The sequence below is a fragment of the Octodon degus genome, unplaced genomic scaffold (assembly GCF_000260255.1).
Source record: "Octodon degus isolate 3935 unplaced genomic scaffold, OctDeg1.0 scaffold00362, whole genome shotgun sequence".
NCBI classification, from domain to species: domain Eukaryota; kingdom Metazoa; phylum Chordata; class Mammalia; order Rodentia; family Octodontidae; genus Octodon; species Octodon degus.
The window spans coordinates 365,224-374,207 of record NW_004524938.1 but is presented as its reverse complement, the minus strand read 5'-3'; the positions used below and the strand labels follow the sequence as shown (position 1 = coordinate 374,207).

The 8,984-nt window shown below is 37.4% G+C and overlaps 1 protein-coding gene and 1 pseudogene across 1 annotated transcript in view; one reads left to right on the top strand and one right to left on the bottom strand.

Annotated features, from left to right (window-relative positions):
• The window catches only part of Ascc3 (activating signal cointegrator 1 complex subunit 3), a 382,010-nt gene that overhangs the window by 296,514 nt on the left and 76,512 nt on the right, over positions 1-8,984 (bottom strand). The window lies entirely within an intron of this gene.
• Positions 1,976-2,961, top strand: LOC101583898 (annotated as a pseudogene).

Here is an 8,984-nt window from a genome sequence, read left to right as displayed (position 1 = left end):
CATTGGCCAAGCAATGGCCGTGACTCATCCACATGGCTGACACTGACAAACAATCTGAGGTACAGGATCTCAGGATAAATCCTGAGGGATTTCACTGACCTTATCGGACCCAAAAGTTACAACTCTTGTTGAGTAGGTCCTGCTGTACCTTGGTCTTAACCACCCAGCAGAAAAATATAAAAGCGAAATTCAAGAAGTAAAGCCATGGTGTTATGTTGAGCTGTAGGGGACTCAGGTTAACAATTTCTGACACTGCCAGTGAAGCGGAAGACCGAATACTATTATGGACTAATGAACTCTTTCGGATTATTTTGCTGTGTTAACACACCTATAATATTCAAATAACGGAACTTAACATAAAAAGGGTATACAGATGAATGTCCATTTTGTATCTGTGTATTCAAGGTGGTTGGGATAGATATATAGTTACATTCTCTTAATGAATAGAATGATTTGTTCTAATGGTGTTTGTAGATAGGATATCATGCCCACATCTTGTACAGCAATTAACCACTGGGGGGAATGTACGCAATGTGTTAATTATTGAAGTTGTCCTACCGATTTAATTTGAAACTCTCATTTCTGTTTATGAATAAAATTATGGAAAAAAAGAAACTTCTATGAGAAAATCTATTTAAACATGTTTCACATTAGACACAGAAGTTTAATAAGGGGAAAACATTTTGCTTGTACTCTCAGGTACTGCAGAAAAATTTGAAAAGATAAGCAAAATCAGCCATGGTGGCACATGCCTATAAGCCCAGCACTGGGAGGCTGAGGCAGGAGGATCACTGTGAGTTCACGGCCAGTCTGCGCAACACAGTAAGGCCAACCTAAACTGCATAATAAAACCCCTTCTCAGAAAAAAAAAAGTTTCAGAGAAGTAATTATTCAAGTTTTGAAGGGAAGTAGAAAAGGGAAAGATGAAAAAAAGAAATTAAGATGTGTCATATGCATGTACCAATTACACATAGGGAACGTAAACATTATGTACTGCAAATATGCACAAAGGAAGAGGCTCAAGAGATAAGGGGGAGGAACAGAAGGGAATGGGATGGAAAAAACTATTGTATACATATCCCAATTCCTTACAAGCAAAGCAAATACTATATTACACACATACTAATAAGAAAGGAATTCACTAGGATGCCCTTATATACTAATTCTTTCATGTATTTCAAATAATTCAAAGTTAGAAAAACTATTTTTTTTACAACTCTGAAATTTGTCACAAACATGAGCTTGAACAGAATGCAAAACAAGGTGACCTGTGCTTTGTACATACAATGGGATCAAATTTAAACTTGTCCCCATCTGTTTGTTTTCAGAGTTTATGAGCGATTCACTTGAATGATGCAATCTAATTTAATGAAATAGTACTACATAAGGAAATCAGTACCTTGGTTTTACTAACTTAACTGTTTCTAACTTTAATAGTCACCCTTCAGGAATTTAAGTCATTCATACCAAAGTAATCTTGCTCACAAATGATTCCTTACAGACAGATCCCAAGTATGATTAACAAGCAAACTTTAGGCTTACACAGTATGGCCAGTGACATTAGTTAGCACTTGCTCTACTCTCTTTAATGGGGAAGCAGTGGACTACAAGAGAGTGAACTGTATCTGCCTCTATTTCCAACAGACTCACATTCAACTTTCGTTCACAAAATGCCAGGAAAATTGTATTAATCCTTTTTTTATTGTTTTGTTTTGTTTTTTGTTTTTTGCGGAACCAGGGATTGAACTCAGGCCCTTGCACTTGCCAGGGAAGTGCTTATTCCACTGAGCCATCTCCCTGGCCCTTAATACTTTTTTTAAAAGTTAATATAAAATTATAACCAAAAAAAAAAAAGGAACCTGAACTTTGTTCCAACACAGCTGGAACAATCTGCAGCAGTGGCAGCGGCAGTAGGAGAAGAGATTTAATTTAGTTGTTCATCTGTGGTTGTTGGTTGTTCACTAGTCTCACAGTCATGGAAGCTGCACATTTTTTTTGAAGGGACCAAGAAGCTGCTGGAGGTTTGGTTCTCCTGTCAACAACCCAATGCTAACCAGGGATCTGGGGATCTTTGCACTATCCCAAGATCTAAGTGGGATATTCTTTTGAAGGATGTGCAATGTTCAATCATAAATGTGACAAACACTGACAAGCAGGAAGCTTAGGTGCTCAGTGCGAGTAGCATGTCTGTCTCCAAGAGACGTTTCATTTTGAAGACATGTAGTACCACCCTTTTACTGAAAGCACTAGTTCCCTTATTGAAGCTTGCTAGGGATTAATGGGTTTGACTCAACTCAAAGCTTCTTTTCATAAGAATTTTATGAAGCCTTTTCATCAAGGGTACCCACACTGGAATTTCCAGAAGAAACAGTTTCTTAATGCAATTTTCCCAAATGGAGCAGCATATTGTATGGGGCGTATGAATTCTGACTGCTGGTACTTGTATACTTTAGATTTTCCAGAGAGTTGAGTATCAGCCAACCAGATCAGACCCTGGAAATTCTGATGAGTGAGCTTGACCCAGAAGCTAAGACCAGTTCTACATGAAAGACTGTGTTACTGCAAAGGATGTCACTTATGAGAGTGGAATTTGTGATCCGGTATCAGGTTCTGCCATTGATGCCACACTGTTCAATCCCTGTGGGTATTCAATGAATGGAATGAAATTGCATGGAACTCATTGGACTGTTCACATTGCTTCAGAAACAGTTTTCCTATGTTAGCTTTAAAACAAACTTAAGTCAGACCACCTATGCTGACCTGATCAGGAAAGTTGTGGAAGTCTTTAAGCCAGGAAAATTTGTGACCACCTTGTTTGTCAATCAGAGTTCTAAATATCGCATAGTGTTTTCTTTACCCCAGAAGATTGAAGGTTTTAAATGTTGTCAGAGTGCTAAGTTGAATGATTACAACTTTGTGTTTATCAGTTTTGCCAAGAAGCAGCAACAGCAGCAGAGTTAAGAAAAATGAAGAAAATATATAAAAAGAGAGCACACATAGAAAGTGGTGGCTGCTTTCTAGATGTTGATACCAGGGGCCATGCTTTCCACAACCGCCACCTTGCAGTTGCAGAAAGCCCTGGATGTAATGATAGTGTAATTGCTTTGAAGTACATGCATTAGTAAATCAAGGAGTTAGATATCTTGCATGAATGCTCTCTTCTTTGTTTGTGTATTCTATGCCACTCTTGCTGTGAAATTGAAGTGCATGTAGAAAAAAACTTTTACTATATGAAACTTTACAACACTTGTGAAAATAATTCAATTTGGATTATGCACAGTGTAATAATTCTGCAGGTATCATCCAAAATTCCCCAGAGACAAGGCTTTCATCCTCATCAGCTGTTGGCTTTAGCCTAAAAATCTGGGACTGTTCCATTATATTACTGCTAGAATTTTAAATCCAGCTACCTCCACTTTCTACAACATATTCTCTACTAATAATATCGAAACCAATTTCTACTTCATAAAATCACTTTTACAACCAGTAAAGTTTTTCTTCCATGAGTCCAGTTGTCCTAAGAAAATGATCCAGTTTTTCATTTTGTGTATTACTGTTCTAATAATTCTTCCCACATTTGGAGTCCTTCACTTCTTCCCTCACCACGGTGTCTTTCCCCATCCTCCAGGCCCCAAATAAAAGGAATATACTATTGTACTGGGGGCTTATGTATTAATCTTATACCTCAGATGGGGATGCAAGGGGCTGGGAGGATGGCCTCTGGGCTTCATTGTTTTTTTTTTTTAAGGGAATGAAAATTTGGCCTCCTTTTGAACTCTTGAAGATGAGGGAGAAAACTGAATGTCTCCCTACAAAGAAATATCTCCACTGTTGATTAGCAAGCAGGGAACACCAAATTGGTAAAGTTGTGAGACTAGGGTGTGCTGGCTGAGCTCTGTGAAATCGACCTACTAGTCTGTGTCTTTCAGTCAAGGAAATTCTGAAGAGCATCATCCCTTTCCCAAATAGTGCTATAAATGCATTTTTGTCAGCAAATATGTAAGTGGGCAGATTAGGCATGAAGACTGTCCTTGACTCAGTAAGTTCAGCTAGGGTGGAACATCCACTCTTATTTCTGCCATTGCCACTAATCTTACTACATACATATGTAAGTTTGGGTTCGCAGAATTTTGGTGGCTTCTCCACTTGTGACAAAGTTGTGTGGTTTTGTGATACATATGAGTGTTCTCACTCGACCTGTTCCTTTCTTCCTGGCACTCACAGGATGAAATAAATGACTATCCAGGTTATTCAGATTTGATCATGTAGCAGAAGTTATAGATGGAAAAAGAAAACAAAGTTCAAAAAAATACCCAGTGGAAAATGATTCAAAATAGCTTTCAATAGTTGGCATCTTTCAGCTCTATTTGCAAACACTGTGATTTAAGAACTGAGAGGATAGCAGAGTTGGCTAAATTCTGTATTTGTTCTCAAACAAGATTTTCTTGATAATTTCTGGATTGATGCATTAATTTTTTTCCTTCCATATTTATAAATGAAACACCTTTTATTAGTGTTTCTAAATGTAAAATCTGGGGCTGGGGAGATAGCTCAGTGGAATAAGTGCTTGCCTGGCAAGTGCAAGGGTCTGAGTTCAATCCCTGCTTCCAAAAACAAACAAACAAATAAATGTAAAATCTATTTGGTTTGAAATCAAGTGGTTGGAACATTGACTTTAATTTTAGCATTGTTGACTGAATGTTTCATTAAAGAAGTTTTCAGTGAACTTGACCAGTTTGATTCCTAATGCTTTGACCTGCTCTGTTGCGAGGACTAATGCTCAAGGTAGAGTTTATTCTTGAACAGCTTCCCAGTAGCTCTAGTGAAATTTGTTGGTGTATGGTCTGGTTGGTTTTTTTTTTTTTTTTTTTTTTTTGCAGAACCAGGGATTGAACTCAGGCCCTTGCACTTACCAGGGAAGTGCTTATTCCACTGAGCCATCTCCTCGGCCCCTTTTTTTTCTAAAATACTTAAAAGAGTTCTAATGTTAAAATTGCACAGACTGGTGTGGAACAAAGCCTAGAAAAATGAAAGCTGTAGATTAAATACTAATCTATCCTACTGTGGCAGAAGAGGGAATATTTTGGTACATAATTTTTCCCTTCATTGATGCTGAAATAAATCATTTGAAATGCATTTCTGTACCACAATTGAAGCTTCAATAAAAGTTTATTTAATTAAAAACTCAAAATGTATCTGTCAATCTAAGAAAATGACCAAAGCACAGTTTATATAAGCACTTCTCAGTCTGAACTTTACTGATCACCTAAAATATACTATAGACAATGCTATACATTTTTTATTTGTTAACTCATAAAACACCAAAATGCCCAGGGATGAAAGGAAAACCTGGGAATTCAATCAGTACTCTTTCCTTAATTGGACAGCAAGTTTCTAAAAGGCAGGATCCCAGGTCTAAACTCTGTCATACTAACTATGCCTGCTCATAAAATGCATTGTATCCATCAGGAGCTCAAGAAATGGCTACCGACAACTGATAATTTACAGACTATAATATTAAGAGGCAAATTTACAAAGACCAACATAATCATACTAAATATTTCTGTTCGTTGAAATAGGTCTGTGTAACACAAGACAGATATATTGGAAGATACAGACTAAACCAGTTACTAATGATATTGAAAATTCTCACAAGTTAAATCCATGTAATTTTCAGTTTTAAGTTCATTTAAATTCTAAAATTAACATTCTAGGACAGCTCATGTCTATAAGCTTTTAGTATTTTGCACTCTAATTTTCTGCTATAAAATCAAAGTATAGATGGTAAAAATTTATCTTGATGACTTTACTCAAAGTTAGAAGCAGATGTTATAACTAGCTCAGTAGTTTAGCAGGTATTTTTTCAAAGCAACTGGTGCCCTTTTCCTAGTTAGAAGTTTCCAAGTGTTCCCAATAGACTTTTCAGTACTGCAATCCGATAAAATTTTAGGGCATACAGACAAAATTAAGTCTCATCTAGAAAAGAAAATAGACATAGTATTTCTCCTCAAATGAGAATTAAATATTTCATATTTTTAACAAGGCACACTTTCATAACAAGTAGCCATTGTATTCTCATCATATAATTTAATTGCTAGAAGTAAATAAATTAATGAATTTATATTATAAATTTACAAGAATGGATATTCAGTGAATTAAATTTCTACACATTTGGCCGGGGAGATAGATCAGTAGAATAAGAGCTTCCCTGGCAAGCACAAGGGCCTGAGTTGAATTCCTGGTACTGAAAAAATAAAAAAATTCTACACTTTTAACTCTTACAAAAGATAATAATATACAGTGGTACCTTGATTCATGAACTTAATTCTTTACACACAACCACAATCACGGAATGGATTCTGTGACCAGAATCATGGAAAGAATTGTGAAGCAACGTACCACTATATTATTCAAAAGCTACCCCATTCCGGACCAGTGACTGAGAACTTCTGCCAAGTTCTTGGAACCCCCAGATCCAGCCCTAGCCCATGCCCAGTGAGTGTGTGAGAGAGCATCCGGCTACTGGTCTGCTCCAAGCACAGGTGCAGCGTGGGTGAGACACTCTTTCGCTCCCTTGGACCCCACCACCACTACTCCGCAGTCCCCGGCACTCCCGCCCAGTGAGTAAGAAATTCTGCCGTGTTCTTGGGATCCTCAGATCCAGCCCTAACCCAAGCCCGGTGAGTGTGTGGGAGAGCTTCCTCTCCCCCCTACTCCAACTTGTGCCCTCCAGACTCAGCTCAGGCTTGGTATACAGGACAGGGGTGAAACCCTACAGCTGTAATCCCTGCAGAGAGAGTAAGGGACAAAACCACCAAGCTACACCAGGAGCAGAACATCTTGACAGAGGGGCACAGAGGATCACTCCCAGGGCAGAATCAGGAAGAAGCTGAGCACAGAGGCCAGACGTAAGTCAGGCACAGCTTAATGAATCCAAATTTTGTAGATTTGCACATGAATTTCAGTAGGTGCTAAGGTTATAACTGCACCAAAGCTCTACAACAAAGGGAGGAAGACGGTGCTACACAAAATGATAATGAGAAGGAGCAAAATGCAATCTCAGAACCTAAGCCCACCCATAACAAGTGCAGAGGACACTAACACAGAACAAATTGGGAACCACACAGCTGAAATCAATGAATCAACAGCTTCTGAAATAAAGAAAAAACTTTAAAAAGGTATAGAGGAATTCAGATTGGAAAAGAAAAAAGAAATAACTGAATTAATAAAATCTGCAGTAAAGAATCAAATGCAGAAACATATGGAGAAAACACAAAGCCCACCCAGAACAAGAGCAGAGGACACTAGCTCAGCTCAAATGTATGAATTAATAGTGTCAAAAGTAAGTAATCAACAGTAGAAAGTTATAGAGGAACTCAGAGCGGAATTATTTTCTAAAATAAAAAAAGAATTCTCAGAACGCATATCATCTGAAGTAAAGAATCAATCACAGAAACATAGGGAGGAAAACCAATCTGAAAAAAACACTGTAGTAAAAGAATTAATAACTGCTTCTAAAGAAAACATTGATAAAAAAAAAATAGAGGAGATTAGAAAAATGCCATATTCCTTGAATGAGCAATACGGGAAAGAAATAGATTGCAAGAAGCAGAGTCAAAGAGATATGGAGGAATTTAAAATCTCAATCACAAGCTTGCAAAACCATTTAAGTGAAAGTGAAGATAGAATTTCAGATCTTGAAGACACTGGTGCAGCTAGTGAAAAGGTAGGAAAGGATCTCTTAAGAACAACTAGGATGCAGGAAAAAAATAATCCATCACCTGCAAGATGATGCAGGATGAACAATATGAGACTGATAGGCATCAATGAGAAGGAAGGAGTCAATACATATGACATTAAAAAAGCATAGGCAGAAGTAATAGCAGAAAACTTCCCAAATATGAGGAAACAATCTGACAATAAGGTAACCGAAGTATACAGAAAGCCAAGTAACCTCAACCAATTAAAAACACACCGAGACATATAATAGTCAAGATCCCAGAAATTCAGCACAAGCATAATCTACTGAAAGCCGCTAGAGAAAAGAAGCAGATCACATTCAAAGGAAAACGCATCAGAATTATGGCGAACTTCTCTTTACAAACCATGAAGGCAAGAAAAGCATGGAGCAGAGTATTTCAAGTCCTCTATGAAAACTAATTCCAGTTCAGACTACTATACCCTGAAAAAAATCTCTTACAAGTTTGATGGAGAAGTGAAATACTTCCATAACAAAGAACAGCTAAAGAATTTCATGATGACAAAGCCAACCCTACACAGGCTCCTGGAAGATGTTCTGGAGAGGCACCAAAATGATCAGAACTCCACAAATGAGATCAGAAGCAACCAACTAAATAGGGCTAGCAATTAAACACAGGCAAAAAAGGAGTAAATGACAACAGGCAAATAACATGTCACTCATAAGTCAACACGTCTCAATAATAACCATCAATGTAAATGGACTCAATTCACCAATTAAGAGAAATAGACTGGCATAGTGGATTAGGAAACAAAATCCAACAATATGCTGTATACAAGAAACACATATAACTCATAAAGACATTTATAGGCTGAAAGAAGAGGATGGAAAACAATACTACATGACCCAGCACTTCAGAAAAAAGCAAGGGTAGCAATCCTCTTCTCAGACAGTCTCAACTTCAAATGAAGTATAATCAGGCAAAATAAAGAAGGCCTCTATATACTGATTAGGGGAAAAATACAAGAGAAAGAGGTAACACTCATAAATATATATGTACCAAACATGGGAGCAACAAACTATATAAAGCAAATCTTAATGGACATGAAAAATCTAATATCCAATACCACAATCTTAACAGGAGACCTTAAAACCCACTTATCCCAAAAACATAAGTCAACCAGACAAAAACTTAGCAAAGAAATAACAGAACTGAACCAGAGCTTGAAACAAATGGACTTGGTGGACATATACACAGTGTTCCACCCAAACACAGCTGAATACA